Source organism: Alnus glutinosa, chromosome 11 (genome assembly GCF_958979055.1).
Source record: "Alnus glutinosa chromosome 11, dhAlnGlut1.1, whole genome shotgun sequence".
Lineage (NCBI taxonomy): Eukaryota > Viridiplantae > Streptophyta > Magnoliopsida > Fagales > Betulaceae > Alnus > Alnus glutinosa.
In genome coordinates, this window is record NC_084896.1 from 17,547,654 (window position 1) to 17,565,009 (window position 17,356).

The following is a 17,356-nucleotide window of genomic DNA, read 5'->3' on the forward strand; positions in this document are numbered from 1 at the left end:
CACGAAAAAATTACGAAAAGTGAAAATGCAACTGTCGCCGGAATCCGGCAACGACCGGTCGCCGTCGCCGGAATCCGGCGAACATGTTTGGCCGGATCCGGCCAAAATTGCCGGATTCCGGCAGGACACCTCCTGGCCCGGTCAGATCCGGCCTGATCCGGTCATTTTGGCCGGATCTCGGCGGATCAGTGGCCGGATCCGGTCGGATCCCGCCGGATTCCGGCCATTTGGGCCAGATCCGGCCGGATCAGTAGCCGGATCCGGTCAGATCCCGCCGGATTCCGGCCATTTGGGCCGGATCCGGCGGGGTCAGTAGCCGGATCCGGTCAGATCCCGCCGGATTCCGGCCGGATCCGGTGGGGTCAGTGGCCGGATCCCGGCCATTTCGGCCAGATCAGGCCGGATCAGTGGCCGGATCCGGTCAGATCAGGCCGGGTTCCGGCAGGTTCTCTGTCCATGGCCGGATTCCGGCGGCCGGCGGTGTTCCGGCAACCGAATTCCGGCGGCCGGTGGTGTTCCGACAACCGGATTCCGGCGGTTGGCGGTGTTCCGGCGGCCGGCAGGATTCCGGCGGTCGGATTCCGACGCCGGAATTATTCCAGTGACTTGATGATGCCGGATTCCGGTGCTGCCTATTTTCGAACGACCGACTATTGTAGGATTTGGACAGTCAGATATCAAACGTGCGTGTAAGGACAAAGAATATAATTTTGGAAAACGATTTACGGTTTTAAAAACCGTAAATCGTTTTCCAAAAATTAAAGAAGGTTTTACGGTCAAACCGAAAATGATTTTCGTTGACCATTATTTTCGCCCCTACCAAACACCGTAAAATACCGAAATCATTTTTTGGAAATCATTTTACGCCGAAACAAACGGAGCATAAGAGAAAGAGTTCACAAGGCATAAAGAGAAGTTGGATCTATTATATCTTGGCTTTTGCCATTTGTGTGAGTGCACTTGTAACGTTGGTATCCCACCGTTGGTAAAGTACAAAGAAAAAGGATAGTTAATATGACTTGGTGGACCCAAATCCATTAGCTTAGGGTTTGAAGATGAGATTGTTGTAAATGCATTTATGAGTATTGATTCCCAAAGATAAAAGATCATATGTGAAAAACTAGATTGATGAGTACTCTCAGCGATGATGTAGCTCCACCTATCTTACCTAACCAACAAAATCAGAAAGTTCCAAGAAATCAAAGACTCTGTTTATAAGCCAAATCCTCAATATTAGAGAATCTCAACAATCAAACTTCCAATGCAGATGATGGGGAAGAACATAAAAGCAATTGATATAGGAAAATCAGGGGACTTATGATGTTGCACAAGGCCTCATGGTGTAGTTTAACATGCGGAATGTTGAACCTCCCATCACAGCAAGCTGGTGGCTATCCAGCGGGATGATGTGGAAGAAAACGCCATGGAAGATGGAAACAAAGCATTGATGAACGAGAAAATTCTATAGATCAGGAGTGGAAAAGGAGATGGGTAGATCAGTCTGAATCAGACAATCGAGTAGATACTCTGCTGAATGATCTGCAGGCTAAGCTGGATTATGTCTTGGAGAATAAAAGTGAAAATTTATCCTCGGTGGTAGACGACTTAGTCCATATGAGTAAACTTCACTTTACGAACTGAGTATCAAAATTTCCTTTACCATCGAATTCTCAAAATGCCACAGATCAATGCATACGACGGTCTAAAGGATCTTGTGGACCAAATAGAAACTTACAAAGCTCACATGGAGTTACAATCTGTCTGCAATGAAATTATGTGTAGAGCTTTCCCATCTCTATATGGAGCTACGTACATTTTGTCTTCGATGAAACTATTAATGTGCTAATGGACCAACCATTAAGACAAGCCCTACACAAGCCATACATACGTCAGGCCGGGTAGTAAATTGGTCGAACTGGTAAGTGTCTCGATTCGAACAGGTTGCGACGGTTTTTGTAAACTGACTTATTTCGATATTCTACTAGAGTTTTTTTTTTTTTTTTAAAAAAAAAAAAAAAAAAAACTATAAATACATGTCATAGGTGATCTATCTAGAAACGCAATTTTGATTGATTATGAATAAGAAACACTTTGGGAGTGGTTTTCTTTCTATCTTTCCTTGAATCCTTGATAGAATCTTGATTTTTTAGAAGAGTTGTGACTTTGTTTGTTGTTAGTCTTTGTGAATCCACTACATCAAGCTGCATCAAGATGTTAGCTAGCCTTACCTAAGCCTGGATACTTAGACTAGGTCCTACCTACATAGATTAGTGTCTTTGACACCTAAAATGATCGAAAGAGAATATAGGCCGGCCGGGAGTGGTTCCATGTTGTATATATACTAGAATGGCCGGACATGTGTCATATAGTCAACATGGTTAGCAGATATTAGTCAAGTCTTAGACTGCTATCTTAAGTAGCGGTTAAGCATATACCTTAGTTTCTTCAAATAATGCTGATTATATGCTTGTCTACGATAGTGAGGATTGATAGCCCGGCCCATTAGTTAAATGGATTTTGACATCCAGTCAAATTGCAAATCGTGCTGATCCATCTCAGGGTAAAGAGTTTGCTCCGGATGGTAGAACTATTAGTTGAAGGAGCTTATAGCATTATAGTATTGCTAACTCCACCATAGAGGATGAGTGTGTTGTGGCTTCAGAAGTCACAAATATCATTTCAAGAGAGATCTCTCGGAGTCATGTAGTTATAGCAAGGATCTAATCGGTTGAGAATTTAGCGGGCCCTTTTCACTAAGACATTACTTCTGTAGACTTGTGAAGTCTTACTCACAGAGAGTAAGTGTGAAGTGTATGAAGAATTGGAATTGTAAACAAGTGAGAGATTATTCTGGTTTATTTATTTATTTTTGTGGCAGATTATTCTGGTTTATGGCTTAAAGTACAATTCCTTTTTATGACATTTTAGTTTTTATTAAATAAAATTTTTTATTTTCTGATTATTTAATGAATATTTCTACTAAGAAACCAACATTTTTGGTCGTTTATATTTTCTTCATTTACCTAAAACAACTATAAAATATTTAATACTTGTCCGTTTTATATCCACGACATCAGTTATCGTCTTTCGAAAGACGAGAAATTAATATATTGTAAAAAGGTGTAATCGACGAGATATTAATATATTCGGTAAATTCACGTCGTCTAAAGCGTAAACGACGACAAACTTTAAAAATTAAGAATAAATAATATAAATTAAATCTTGGTTTTTTTGTCCTATCACGAAACGACGCCTCTTTTTACTATATCCTCTCAAATTTCCCACTTTCACACGCCTGCACCCATTAATGGTCTCCTCCTTTTGCTGCGTCCATTAATCTTCCCCAAGTCTTCAGTTACCCCCATTACTCTATCCCAAGTTTTATTACGCTTCCCCAAAAGTCATGTTTCTCTTCCCCCATGTCGTTTTACTATATCATCTTCCCTAAGTCTCATATTCATCAAGGGCCTTAATGGTCTGGCTCTTTCGCTGCTCCAAACTGGCCAAGGCCTTGTGCAACTCGGCCTCCACTTTGTAAACTTTTACAAAAAGAAGTTTAATAATTAAATTAAGTTAAAACAAATATTAATACATAGACAAAAATACCCTTTCATCTCTTCTTGAACCCACCCTCCGAAAACCATTAGACTGCTGGAAATTCAGCACGCCGGGCACCACGACTCAGACCCCGACCACTGAAAACCCAGCACCCTGACCCACTAGAAACCCAGCATCACAGATCCACCAGAAAAAAACACAGCACTCCAAACAATCTCGGACTCGACCACGACCCCAACGACGCTTTTGGTTGACAAAGAGCCAGATCCCGGCCGTGGTTGGATGACACCCAGGGCCACTGGCCGTGATTGGAGAAATCACAGAGCAAGCCGGAAAGCCCGACCACGCTTTTGGTCGACGAAGAGCTAGATCTCGGCCAAGATCCAACCGAGGATGGGCCGGATCCCAGCCGTTTGGCTGGGATCCGGCGTGGCTAGATGACACCCAGCGCCACTAGCCGTGATTGGAGAAATCACGGAGCAAGCCGAAAACTCCGAACCGGCCGTTCGGAGAGACATCTGGCTACGGAACGAGGTGGTCTTGGGTCCGACGAGTCATCCGGCCTCAGATCAAGGGGTCTTCCGTTCGGCGAGTCGTCCGACCACGAGTGGTCTAAATAAGGGATTTTGTTAAAAGGGCATTTTCGTCTTTAGGTATGATGCCACATAAGTTTGTAAAATTCAATTTGTAAAAGTTTAAGTAGCCCTAGCATTTCTCTGTTCTTTTTGCCCTCCACCAGCTTCTACTTCACCTTCTCCAGCGTCTCCTTCTTCTTGTTGAGCGCGCCCGATATCTTGGCGTTGATGGTCTTAAGAAACACTGCAACCTGCTCCTCCAAGTGCTTCATCTCGCCCGAGGTGTCCTTCACGCTTCTTGGCTTCTCCCTAATGGCGATGTCTCGCTTGTCCATTAATGAACATGAACAAGAACTCAGCCATGATGATGGGGAGGGTGAGGTTGAAGTCAAATAGGGAGGTTTTTTCTATCTTTACGACGAACAAAGAAGGGGCGAGGATGAGGGAGGTGGCGGCCGCGAGGGGCATGGAGCATGGTCAAATAGGGTGACAAGAAGGGTGAGTCTCATTTTCTCTTCCTTAATCGGCTCTTTGATTGAGGAGAAATGCTCGCACAGGAAAATATCAGGATTTTTTTAAAAAAAATAAATAAAAAATAATCTAGACTAGTATGGTTTTAAGAAATGACATAAAAGGGTTTACGTCGTATGGTATGAACGACAAAAATTATCATTATTATTATTATTATTATTATTATTTTGTGCAAACAACATTTTATATTCTCAACACAAGGTTTCACAACAGATGAAAAAGGACGCAAAAAAATGACGTTAACAAATTGATGTCTTTTTTTAAACCGTTCGCGCCGAACAAAAAACGCCACAAGTACGTTGTTTTTTATTAGTGATCGGGCATATAACCATTACATATATATGACTACAAAAAATGCAGGCATTCGCCACGAGGCTACAGTAGCGTTTACTATAGCCACGTGGCCAGATAGCAACATGTCTTAGTGACCACGTGGCAAGATGCAGCAGGAAAAGCGAAATAGCCATCTGGCCACGTGTAATAAATACACGTGGCCACAGTGCCGTGTGTAAGCGATCCACATGGCTATGTGGGCATGTGTATTAATTACACGTGTCCAAATGGACCACGTGGCAGCGTGTCTGAAATCCATTTGGCGAAAGCCCGCCACGTGAATTTATACACATGGCCACAGGGATTAATGCATGTGGCCGTGTGGACACGTGTATTATGGGACCATGTCTAAAATCCATGTGGCCAAAGTCCGCCAGGTGGATTAGAGCACGTGGCTACATGGCCAATTGGTCAAATGCACGTGGCCAAATGGCCACGTGAAATTTAGGCACATGGCCATATGTCCGCCACGTGTCAATATGCCACGTGTCCCACTGTTGTTTTTTTTTTCTTCGAATTTAAAAAAAAAATATATATAATAGTAATATTATTATATATATGCATAATGACTCGTTTTGTACACTATGCATATAAATCCTTATATTTAATTATTATTATTATTATTATTTTTTTTTTTAAAAAAAAGAAATCTTATTATTATTACTGTATACATGCATAATTACTCGTATATACCATAACCTTAGATTTGTGCTATATATATATAGTTAGGGTTTATGACTATATATACACTTAGGGTTAGGTTTTAGGGTTATGTGATATATGTAAATAATATACTTAGGGTTTACGGGTTTAATCCCTTATATAGTATACTTATAAGTAAAGCATAACCCTAATTAGGGTTAGGGTTTACATTTGTGGGCGTACTAAAAATAAATTTTGGACAGTACATACTTTAACAATTTAGTACATGCAACTATATTTCAACTATCCCCATTTAGTCAAATCTCGTATAAGTCATTGTATATATATATATAAATTAGGGTTTAGTTTTGTACAATATGCATATAGCACTAAACTAGGGTTAGGGTTTTATTAGTAAAATATACCATTAACACTTGTATATGTATATGTATTATATATATATATATAGTACCAAATTAAGGTTTAGTTTTGCATACCATCACCTTAAAAATTTATAAGTTAAAAAAAAAATTAATATATATAAAAATATAAAAAACCTATAATTAATACTATATACATATATGCATAATGTATGCACGTAAGCGGTTTAGAAACTATATACATGCATAATGACTCGTATATACCCTAACCTTATGGTTTATGGTTATATATAGTAAATGCACGTAGGATTAGGTTTTAGGGTTCTGTGTTATATATAAATAGCACATTTAGGGTTTGGTTTCTTATATAGTATACTTATAAAAGCATTCACAGCAGCTTCCCTATAGGGTATCTGTTCCCTTAATTTTAGGGAAAATTTTAAGAAAGTCAGAAAAACTATCCCACAACAGCTTTCCTACAATTATCTGTTCCCTGGGAATGCTACAGTGCTTCCCAATGCATTGGGAAGCACTGTAGCATTCCCAAGCATTATTTTATAATAAAAAAAATTACTCTCTTTCCTAGCACAACTCTCCATACGCGTTTCTCCTCTTCTACACGTTACATTCCTCTCATTTCTGCTCTTCTTCTAGAAAATTCTTTAGAGCATTCCCACAAAGCTCTCATCCTTTTCTGCACGACGTTCGCAAGAGAGACGATACTGAAGAGAAAGAGACAAAGAACGAGATTGAGAGAGATGATGAGCGTGTTGTTCAAGCCGAGAGAGAGAGATTGAAGCACTTGAATTAGTTGAAGGAGGTCCATTGCCAAAGTTCTTCCCCAATAAAGGCATGTGCTTGTGCTGCTTCTTTCTCTCTCTGTTTCTTTATGATTTTTTTTTTTGTGTAGTTTATCTGTCTCTGGCTCTTGGTGGGGTTAATGGGTCATGTTTTGTTGGAATCGGGTGGTTTTATTATGTGGGTTTTATTAGTCTTGGTTTTACATTCAAAGTTGTCATTTTTATGGAATTTGTACTTTGATTGGGAGCATTTCACGTAAATTTTATGTTTTTTGTTTTTGTTTTTGTAAATGATTTTGATGGGTTTATGGGTTTCTTTGATGTTAAGGGAAAAAGGTATTCTATTTACCTGTTTTTTTTCCCTGTGTTAATTAAATTTTTAGTGGTGAAAGTTGTAAATTTATAGTTTTGAGTTGGATTGAGTGGTTTTATGATTTTTGTTTGTGTAGTTTGTCTATCTCTGGTTCTTGGTGGAGGTTATGGAAAATGATAAAAGGTGAAATTGGTTGGTTTAATGATCTGGGCAAAAAAAGCAAAACATGGACCCATGCTTTATCAATCCTACCATAGTACATACGAGCAATTTGATTAAACAAAATCATGAACAATTGTTGAAGGGAACCTATTGAATATTCATTCAGCAAAGTACACGTGTATACATTTCAGTTTATATTACTTGTATTTAGTTAAAAGATAGGTAGATTGTTTTCTGTTAGTAGAATTAGTTAAGCTAGTTTATCTCTTCTTGAGTTGTATATAAGCAGAAGGCTCATGTAATCTTCATTCAGTTAAATGAAATTGAGTTTTCTTTTCTTCTAAACTTAAATTCTAATATGTAATCTTCAAATTCTAATTGAAGAGATGTAATATCTGGAGAAGATCCTTGGCAATGGTCTAAAATGTGGGCATACAGAGAAATATGAACCAGTTACAGAACATCAAACCCACTAAAAATTAAACATCAACTGAAGAACCTGGAACATATTGCAGTTTGAAAGTAAAAAACCCACAGAAGTTCAAGAATGATAATTGTTTTGTAGTAAAGAAGAGAGGCAGTGCTACATATTTGCAGTTATTGAAATTTATAAACCATCTCACTTGTTGGCTTTTAGCTCCCACATCTTTGACTTTGTTATATTTGTAATGAAGAAGCACTGTTATTGGTTCACATAAACAAAAACTCAAAATACATTCATTATCACACAAAATACATTCACGTAGAGGACCCAGCTTTTTCTTTAAGCTTGAGACATGAAAAATGAGACATATTTAGTAGCCTTGTTTAACTATCATTTTAATGAATGAACAGGTTTATACTTGTAGCACTCATGGATTCACAAGAGGGGTTGCAAGAGTACAATGAAACTCCTAACCAAAGCTTCACTATGCTCTTACAAAGGGGGCGCCAGTACTACAATGAAATTCCACCCCAACCTAAAGTGACATCTACTACTACAAGAACAAACTTTTCTATTGAGGAAGACATTTTATTGGTAAAGGCTTGGATCAATATTGACATTGATCTAATTCATGGGAATGATAAAAAAATCCTCCAAATTTTGGGATAGAATTTTGGAAAACTATAATGAGAACAAGAAAGAAACCACTGTAGAACGTACTACTCATTCTTTATCAAATCGGTGGTGTTCAATCTAAAAGTTTACCAACAAATTTTGTGGGTACTTGGCATAAGTTGAATCAAGGAATCAAAGTGGTCACAGTGAGCAAGACAAGGTATAAATAATTTGTTACTAGTGGTATATTAACTATTAATTTGATTCAAGTTTCTAATTATTTTCAATTTATGTAATTTATTTTTTATTTTTTCAGATCAACGAGGCAAAGGCTATGTATCGGGAGTTCAATAACAATATCATATTTCAATTTGAACATTGTTGGAACTTGTTGAAGATATTACCGAAATGGAAGACGATGGTTCAATTAAAATTGAAAGGGAGATCTGCTGGTACATGTCATTCTTCGTTATACATTTAGGGGAAGGCAATGATTGTGGAGATACAGTTGTAGACTTGGAAAGACCTCTTGGCAAAAAGGCCTCAAAAGAGAGAGAGAGAGAGAGAGAGAGAGAGAGAGAGCATAGATTGTGGAGAGAAAGAGATCGTGTTGGAGGCTTTAAATGGATTGACGGAAGTGAAGAAGAGATCGCATGAGAAGAGAAAGAAAGAGATCGATACGGCAAAAGAATAGATCATTCAAATTGAGAAACAAAAGCTTGAGGTTGAACTTAGGAAAGAGGAAAGGGAATGAAAGAGAGAAGAAATTGAGAAACAAAAGCTTGAGGTTCAACTTAGGAAAGAGGCAAGGGAACATAAGAAAGAAAAATTTGAAAAAGTGAAGCTTGAGGTTGAACTTAGAAAAGAAGCAAGGGAACAAAAGAGAGAAGAAAGGGAAATTATGATGATGGACACAAGCCACTTGTCTCAAGTGCAACTTGAATATATTCAATCTCTCCAAATGGAAATCATCGAGAAGCGTAAGAGTAAATAGTCATTAGTATTTTCCCATGTATGTATTTAAGTGAACTAATCATGTCATTTTGTATTGTACAAGCATTTTGTCTTCTTTTTGTTCAATGGTTGTTTTGCCATTGTGGGGTTGCGTGTTCTTTTTGTTGAAGCACATACCTCTTTGTTGCACATTGATGGATACTATGAATACTTGTGTTGTTTACATATATGAAGATCTTTCTCTAGTTGTTGTTTTGCTATTGTGGGGTTATCTTGTTTTTTTGTTCAATGGTTATTTTGTTATTGGTAGCTGTTTTTGTTCAATAGTTATATGAAATGACACAGCCATTCGGATTCATAACTATCACAGAGCTTTTGACCTATCATTGCATACTCTAGAGCACAATATCCATAGGTGCCCATGACCCTTGTGGATACATGTGTGTTATCCTTGACAGGCTCAAGTTTGGCCAACCCAAAATCAGATAGCTTGGGATGATATCCTTCACCAGGCAAAATGTTGGAGCATTTCAAATCTCTGTATATAACAGGAGGACTAGCTTTGTTATGTAAATATTCCAATCCCTTTGTTGCCCCAGCCGTAATATGTTCATAAACCAGAAGCCTTTGATCTTCATCCTTTATCTTACATTTGTTATTTTTGTAATCCCATATCTTTGCAAAAAACAAAAGCAACTGTTGGCAGGAAAAAAATAAGAATAAATGTGACTTTTTTTAGGCCCTCAAAAGTTCTAAAAAGAAATATGACTCTTATCATAATAAAAATAGATTGGATACTAAAAAGAAAAAGTTACAATTTAACAGGCATAGTGTGGTCATATGAAATAGGCCCTCAAAAGTTTTTATGATTGGCTATGAATTTGCCGTAAATGCTCGATGAGCTCTGATTGAAGTTGAGAATGGATTTCTCGGTCTTCAATACGATGATGATTCTGTATGAAGTCCAGTGCTTCAGCTGTATGCTCGTGTGATAGTGGTTCGAAGGGAGTGTCATTGATTTGTTCATAATCGAAGTCATCTGCTTCTTGGTATAAATCTCGGTCATCTTCAACGATCATGTTGTGCAATATTATACATGCTATCATAATCTCGTTAAGCATTTTAGGTTAGTGTAGACGTGCAGGTCCACGTACAATACTAAATCACGCTTGAAGCACTCCAAATACCCGCTCTACATCCTTCCTTGCTGACTCTTGAGCTGTAGCAAAAAATTTTCTCTTATTTCCTTGTGGAGAATGAATTGATTTTACGAATATTGCCCACGAAGGATATATACCATCGGCGAGATAGTATCCCATCGTATAGTCGTGACCATTGACTGAGTAGTTGACTGGAGGTGCACGCCCTGCAACTAGATTGGTAAATACAGAAGACCGGTCTAACACATTGATGTCATTGTGAGACCCTGGTAACTCAAAAAACGCATGCCAAATCCAAAGATAACCCTGGTAACTCAAAAAATGCATGCCAAATCCAAAGATCGTAGGATGCCACAACTTCCAAAATAATGGTTGGTTCATTAATATGACCACAATACATACCTTTCCAAGCATTTGGACAATTCGTCCACTTCCAATGCATGCAATCGATGCTTCCCAACATCCCTGGAAATCCACGGCTTTCGCCAATTGCTAGCAATCTACCAACGTCATCCTCGTTTGGTGACCTCAAGTACTGGATGGAAAAAATCGAAGTTACCGCTTTAACAAATAGTTTAAAACTATCCATTACGGTAGCTTCTCCAATACGTGAATATTCGTCCATAAAATCTGCCGTTACTCCATAAGCAAGCATCTTAATTGTGGCAGTCATCTTCTGCCGTTCTAGCAACATTTCTTCTTTGGACAAAATATGGTTCATGATCTACTATTGCATCATGAATGTGGAGAAAAAGTTCACGGCGCATTCGAAACCTTCTCCGAAATTTCTTTGGAGGATAAATTGGCGATGCAGTTAAATAGTCACGCAAAATGTTTTCTTCACCTTGTAAAGAATTGTAGAAGATAGCCTTGCGGCGTCGACCAGAACCATGACGTGATATTGATCCTCTTTCGTTCTCCAACCGTTCTTTTGCAATAGCGAAAGCTGAAATTATTTCAAACTCATCGTCTAAGGAAGATTCATATAGAAGGTCATCAAGTTTAAGAATATGATCCATACATGAAAAGTAAAAGAAATAAAAGCGAAATTTGGGTTAAAAGATGGATGAAAATGAGAAAGAGAATGAGAAACAATGGTTCTATATCTTCTCACCCAGCAATAGAATATATAACAATAGCCTTTGAGTAGGTGTCTTTTTTTTTTTTTTTTTTTCTAAAAAGAAGCAAAAAGTAGTTTTGTTCCCTACATTTAGGAAAAATGGATGGGAAGGGAAGGGAAGCTGCTAGGAATGCTTTAAGAAAAGCATAACCCTAATTAGGGTTAGGGTTTGCATTTGTGGACTTACTATAAATAAATTTCAGACAGTACATACTTTAACAATTTAGTACATGCAACTTTATTTCAACTATCCTCATTTAGTCAAATCTCGTATAAGTCCATGTATATATATATATATATATATACATATAGAAGTGTTGATGGTATATTTTACTAATAGAACCGTAACCCTAGTTTAGTGCTATATGCATATTGTACAAAACTAAACCCAAATTTGGTGCTATATATATACTATGTATATATATAGTAATATATAGTATATATATAGCATCAAACTACGGTTTAGTTTTGTACACCATTGCCTTAAAAATTTCTAAGTTATAAAAAAAATTAATATATATAAAAAAATTAAAAACCTATAATTAATACTATATACATATATGCATAATGTATGCACGTAAGCGGTTTAGAAACTATATACATCCATAATGACTCGTATATACCATAACCTTATGGTTTATGGCTATATATAATAAATGCACGTTGGGTTAGGTTTTAGGGTTCTGTGCTATATATAAATAGCACATTTAGGGTTTAGTTCCTTATATAGTATACTTATAAGTAAAGCATAACCCTAATTAGGGTTAGGGTTTACATTTGTGGACGTACTATAAATAAATTTTGGACAGTACATACTTTAACAATTTAGTACATGCAATTTTATTTCAACTATCCTCATTTAGTCAAATCTTTTATAACTCCTTGTATATATATATATATATATATACATAATACATAATACATATACATATACAAGTGTTAATGGTATATTTTACTACTAGAAATTTAATCCTAGTTTAGTGCTATATGCATATTATACAAATCTAAACCCTAATTTGGTGCTATATATATATATACTATGTATATATATATAGTAATATATAGTATATATATAGCATCAAACTACGATTTAGTTTTGTACACCATTGCCTTAAAAATTTCTAAGTTATAAAAAAAATTAATATGTATAAAAAAATAAAAAACCTATAATTAATATTATATACATATATGCATAATGTATACACGTAAGCGGTTTAGAAACTGTATACATGCATAATAACTCGTATATACCATAACCTTAGGGTTTATGGCTATATATAGTAAATGCACGTACGGTTAGGTTTTAGGGTTCTGTGCTATTTATAAATAGCACATTTAGGGTTTAGTTCCTTATATAATATACTTATAAGTAAAGCATAACCCTAATTAGGGTTAGGGTTTACATTTGTGGACGTACTATAAATAAATTTTGGACAGTACATACTTAGATAATTTAGTACATGCAACTTTATTTCAACTATCCTTATTTAGTCAAATCTCGTATAAGTCCTTGTATATATATATGTATATACACATAGTACATATACATATACAAGTGTTAATGATATATTTTACTTGTAGAACCCTAACCCTAGTTTAGTGCTATATGCATATTGTACAAAACTAAACCCTAATTTGGTGCTATATATATATTGGAATATATAGTAATTATATATAGCACCAAATTAAGGTTTAGTTTTATACATCATCGCCTTAAAAGTTTTATCTGCCCGTATCTATAGATTTGTGCAAGGCGCAACACAAAGCGTGGGCTGATATTGGACGCAAGCACCGTTCGTGGAAGGCCAAATTTAAAAAAGAGCTACATACTCGAGAGGGTGACACACCCGAAAGTGTATGAGCAACAGTGCTGGACAATTTTTTTTGACAAGTATGACCCAGCAAATGTGGAGTACCTGCTGAGGGATTGGTGCACCGAGCAGAAAAAGGTATGTTGGTCTTTGATTGTATTACTATAATGGTGAATTTTCAATAACTCTTCAATTACTAAATTAATATTATTGAACAATTATTGAAATGTTCATTAACTTTTCAATAACTATTCATTTAAGTGTGTCAATGCTTAAATATTATGAAATGTTCATTGCGTAGGCCACATGTGAACGAATGAAGCAGATGCAGGAGCAGAACGACCTCCCCCATTGCTTGGGATCGAAAAGCTATGCCAGATTTAATCATGATGAGATATGAACATATATATGTAGATTTTATAATATTAGTATATAATTCTTTTTTAAATAAAATTAATATTACTGTTTGTTATTTATTTCAATTGGATGGCGACACGTAACTACTTCTGGCACGGCCCCCACTCGAGCGGAGTCGTTCGTGAAGATGCATACTAGGAAGGATGACACTCACCCGAACAAACGTACACGGGTCCTATGCGTATGCTACTAATCTATTTTACTAATATTTCTAAGTTATGCGTGTGATAAAGTATATATTGACTACATGTGAATTTTATGTTCCCGACGTACAGGAGAGGATGACACAAAATTTATCCAATGATCCTGCCACTACTCGGAGTGTGTCAGAAAACACGGTGCGTTGGGCATCGAACAACGCGTACAAACAGGAGTTGGGGAGGCCTGAGTATGCGGGGAGGGTTCGGCAGGTTGGCCCGAATGTTACTCCCGTACGTGGGGCGTGTTTCTCATGCTGGGCTCACTCACAAGGAGGATCATCCTAATGCACATCTCGGAGCTGCTCCATACATGAGAGCAGGATGGAGACAATTGAGACATTGCTATAGGCTCAGACCTAGAGGAATGACGCCTTGGAGCAGTGCCTGCGACAACTCGAGGCAGTGCTCACCTCTATGGGAGTATCACATGCGAGCCCAGGTGCTCAGCAGTCTCCACCTGTAAATGAAGGTAGTACGTCGTCTGTTAGTAGTGCATCTGCAGGTATGATTAATATTATGTAAACTGCTTATTTTTAATCAATGTAATGGACTTAATATGCATATAACCAAAAAATTTAATTTTTTTCATTACTTGCAGTTAATACGACAATGATTGGTCCTTTGTCGCCTATTGGACGACAGCTGAGCAAGAACTTCCCCGTCCGGACACCATCGCTGGCTACCATCCCTAGCGCAGCAATCGCCCGTTGGCGAGTACACGCCTTGTACGGGAACTCATGATCCGCAGGACAACCTTCGTATTTGTAGATATTGTGTAATTTATATTTGTTAGTAACAATAACATTTATTAGTACATAATCTATTGTTATGTTAGACTTATAATTATTGATTTGCTTAATTTGATTTTGTGTTTATGGTAAATTTCAAATGTTGTCCTAATATTTTTAGGTAAAAAAATGGATCGATATATATTGTGTGAAAAAAAATAAGAGGCATTTTGCCACGTGGCAAATGTCACCAGCCGACTGTAGGCCACGTGGACTTTGATCCACGTGGCCACAGTCGGCAACGTGGATCTAAGTTCACGTGGCACATTAGTCACATGGATTATGGTCCACACGGCCGACTGTCGGCTACGTGGACTTAGATCCACGTTGCCGACTGTGGCCACGTGGATCAAAGTCCACGTGGCCTACAGTCAGCAGCATGTATTTAAGCCACGTGGCCGACTATCGGCCACGTGGACCATAATACACATGGCCAATGTGCAACGTGTATTAAATCCACGCTGCTGAAGTGTCGCGGCGTGTTTGGTGTGACACGTGGCATAGTGGCGACATGGACACGTGGCAACTTGCAAGTTTTTTTGTAGTGTTTGTATGCATTTAATGATTATTATTTATTATATATACATGTACCGTTCACAATTTATATTGAATATGACTTAATTGTGAGTAATGAAATTATCACACAGAAGATTTAAGTCATAAACTATATAACTTAATTATAAACTACTGTTTGTAGTCGGTATTAAATTTAGCATTTCGTTTGATAAGACTATAAAAATATTAATCATGATAATTTATCTTAATCACGTGAAGTGGATACTTCGGGTTGTTATGTCGGAGGAGATACAATGCACTCAAGTGTGTGCTTTAATATATAAAATTTGGGAAAACTTCAATTTACCCCCACGAAGTTGTCAGCGATTTACAATTTTATCACCAATGTTTCAATTTTGTTAATTGCACCCCATTAAGTTTCAAAAATTTTCAATTTAGGGATTCCGTCCAATTAATCTGTCTGAAGAGATTGAAATAACCCCACGTGCTTCATACGTGTCTTTTTTTAAAAGAAGTTGAAAAAATGCCCTCATTTGTAACGCAACGTTTTGATAAAATACCCAAAAAATACTCAACTCCACGTACGTCGTTGTCTTCTTCATCCAACCTCCAAGCAAACCCACCACCGTCCATTCTCCACACGTCTCCCTCATCGCCGACGGCCAGCCCAACTGGTACGCCATCCTCCAGCTCGTCCAGCTGACTCAAAGCATCGAGCTCATCACTCATAGGAGGTGTTGTTGGTGGCGTATGTTAGCCATTTTTGCTATTTGTTTCTTCGCTTACCAGCGAAATACAAGAGTGAAGGACTTTGGCTCTACTACTAGCAAACCCAGGTCCTTGTAGGTCCCATTCTCCAAGAGATCATGTTCCAAAAACACTAGAGTTGTGACGTCTACAAAGGATACATCGACAGTGGGTTTACCAGATTTGCGATGAAACGGTTGAACCGGTCTTCGAAGCAGGGGGTCCGCGATTTCTGAACCGAAATCGAGCTGCTCTCCCAGCTTCAGCACGCTAATCTTGTGCTGTTGATTGGATATTGCGATGATCAAGGTGAGATGATCCTCGTGTATGATTTCATGGTCTGTGGGACCCTCCAGGACCATCTATACAACACGAAGAACCCTCCTCTCCCGTTGCACTATCTTCCTGCTTCTGTGCACAACACGTGTTAGTTGTTTTGCTCCAACCACGAGTTCTTATAATAAGGTCGGTGCATGGTGCAACAATTACGTCATGCAGCCAAACCCCATATCCATAAGCATGCAATCACTTCATTAACACATCTTCCATCAACCCCTAGATGATAGAACTCCGGCTATTTCTTTTGATTCAAACACATGTTTCTCCCAAATGTCCATTGAAACATTAAGGTCCCAGTGTAACCTTTCATCTCGAGAAGAAACAAAATTTCCAGTTGTTCTGCCATCATTGTCACGAGAAAGGTAGTTGGAGATTAATTTCTTAGAAGGATTTTTTTTTTTTTTTTTTGGTTGGAAATGAATTCTTTACTTGTCCAGGAGTTTACATCAGTCCCTTTTGTTTTCGCTTAAAGCAACCGCAAGAAGAAATTAACGGTACGATATGGGATCTTCATCGAAAACATGTATCCGTCGTTGTTGTTGGACATATTTGTGTTTGTCATCTTCTTTGTATCAGAACAGATTATATATTTGCATGCTGGACATATTTGCTTATAAGAAAGCAAGCATCATCCGGACAAAATCACCACTGTGATGTGCTCTGTTCACCCCTGTCACGTGGGTTGTTGCATGAACAGAGGCTCAACCAATATGTTAGTTTCCCACTTGCACTGTCTGTATGCGTCATGCTCCCAATGTTTGCATCCAACCTTATATAATTATCTATAAATTAAGACTACTCAAATTGCATCACCATTATACGTGCATGCAGTTCATGAAGGCAACAAAAATTTATATTTATGATTCTAATGGTGACACAAAAAAGTTAGAGATTAGTGAAAAGTAGGCGTAAAAGAGTTGACTTTAGTGCACTCAGAGGCAATGGGAGCTGTACAATGGACGAGACATGTA

The 17,356-nt window shown here is 37.8% G+C and overlaps 1 long non-coding RNA gene and 1 pseudogene across 1 annotated transcript in view; one reads left to right on the top strand and one right to left on the bottom strand.

Moving 5' to 3' along the window:
- The window catches only part of LOC133882498 (uncharacterized), a 32,290-nt gene that overhangs the window by 6,608 nt on the left and 8,326 nt on the right, over positions 1-17,356 (top strand). The window lies entirely within an intron of this gene.
- Positions 10,151-16,028, bottom strand: LOC133881947 (uncharacterized; annotated as a pseudogene).